Genomic DNA, 2,097 nt, shown 5'->3' on the forward strand with positions numbered 1-2,097 from the left:
TAACCAATTTATGCTGGACTGAAATCTTTCATTAATCATTAGAGGAGAGGTACTAAAAATAATCTTATGACACTTTGAGATCTTGTTCACTCATAATGGCTGGTCATCTGTAAATTGAAAATTTGAATTACAGTACATTCTCTCAGATTTTGTGATCTCTTCCTTCCTTTTAAGTTGCCTTGAATTTCACAATTGCTTACTGCTAATTTCTGCATCTCAAGATATTTGGGCCCTGAAATATAGGAAATGAGAAATTGAGATGGGTCTTGACTTATTTTCTGTTTCCATGATGCATGAGAAGCAGAGTAAAATCCCTTATAGATTAGAGGAAAACATTGTTTTTTACCATGTGAATTCAGAAGATCAAGAACACTTACAAGGTATCACAAATTTATACCGAAGACATGGTACTGATAACTTTTATATTCTAAAATATTTTCTAAACCTAATTATTCATATTCCAATTGTATTTATTGTAATAAATAAATATTAATTTGCCAAATTATCAACTAATTCTAGTAAGTTTCACTGTGTGAAGTATGAAATCAGCACATATAAATATAAAATAGATAACTATGTATAATATAATAAAAAGGCACATGTTTTGCATTGTTCTGTTGTGGTTAGGGTTTCAAAGGCAACTATGTTTCAAAATATTATTCTTTTTTCTCTAACTTAGTGTTTGATAGGGTTAGACCTAAAGCTTTACCATTTGTAAATTTATAACCTGGAAGCAAGAGGAAACATGGTGATTAAAACATTAACAATTTAAGGCCTAATAATGAGGAGAAACATAGGGACTTCCACTGCAACTATGAAAATATTTGATGATAGAAAGGCAGTATTGTAATTCCTGCATGGTTGGATGGTAGACAGGCCAGGACATTAGGTAATAAATGCATATGAACAATTTATTCTCCCCCTTGTCTTTAGCTACTTTTGAAATGGTAGGTAAAATAAACAATTATATTTTGATAAATACGTTCTAGTCTGAACAGTTCTGTCTGAAATGTTCATCTCTCTATGATCCCTTGTAACTAAGATTTGTTTTGTTCAAGTAAGACAATCTAGGGTGTCATGGTAAGATATTCTGGTTGGTCTGCTCCTACATGGAAGAAGGGTAAAGAGTCAGGGAGATATTTGTGCCTGTAAGACCTCATTTGGGAAAATTTCAGCTGTAGAGGTTTAGAAGTAGCTCTTAATCAAGGCTTACTTTCAATCCATTAGCTCCACAAAGGTAACTCAGTTGGATAAATAAGTACTTGAAAAAGCCATCACCTTTGGACCTAGCTATAAATTTTTGAAATTACAATCAAATCCCAAATGAAAAAGACTTAAAATAATTATTGACACAAAATATTTCAAATGTGAGCAATCGACTGAACAATATAATTTTTTCCAGTATTCACAGAATTTTAGGGAAATAAGATCAATCGCATTGTTAGGAACAATAAGGTTTCCTTGTTACAAATAGGCACCCAAGGATATAAGCCTGTTTAAAGATTGCATCATTAACTACTTAAATTTAGAGGACACTACATGCTTCAGCAACACGTATACCCAAATTAAAATACAGAGATTAACATGGCACTTGCACAAGGATGATATGAAAATTTGTGAAGTATTCCATATTTTTCATTCTTCAGATTCAAGAAATGAAAAACAGTTATTAAAAAGCTGATTACAAAATTACAAATGTAATAATACATGTAATTCATATAATTAAAAGTTAGTTTGACCTCAGTGTATAAAATCTTCACCTTAGAAAGGCCTTTACATAGCATAACCTTTACAAAACTGTTGAAAATAGACAACTTTGTCACTTTCTCCCAAAGAAATAAAATAGTATAAGGACCTAGGAAAAAAAAGAATCTTAAAATGTTTCTATCTGGAATGCAATCTGAAAGGACATACTAATGAACCTATATATTATAAAACAATGTGGAATTTAGAGTATAACTAGGAGAGAATAAAAAAAGATTATGGACATTATACAAACATAGATTATAGAATATTTTTAAATAGACTATTTTCAGACAATGACCAGAAATACTTCAGTTTCTCTACTACTCATTTCAAAAGATAAGTTAAAATTAT

At 30.5% G+C, this 2,097-nt stretch overlaps 1 pseudogene; it reads left to right on the forward strand.

Moving 5' to 3' along the window:
- The first annotated feature begins 1,539 nt into the window (after positions 1-1,539).
- On the forward strand, positions 1,540-1,636 carry LOC122128281 (annotated as a pseudogene).
- The last annotated feature ends 461 nt before the right edge of the window (positions 1,637-2,097 follow it).

Source organism: Dipodomys spectabilis, unplaced genomic scaffold (assembly GCF_019054845.1).
Source record: "Dipodomys spectabilis isolate Male_0828 unplaced genomic scaffold, ASM1905484v1 ptg000327l, whole genome shotgun sequence".
In the NCBI taxonomy this organism is placed as follows: Eukaryota; Metazoa; Chordata; class Mammalia; order Rodentia; family Heteromyidae; genus Dipodomys; species Dipodomys spectabilis.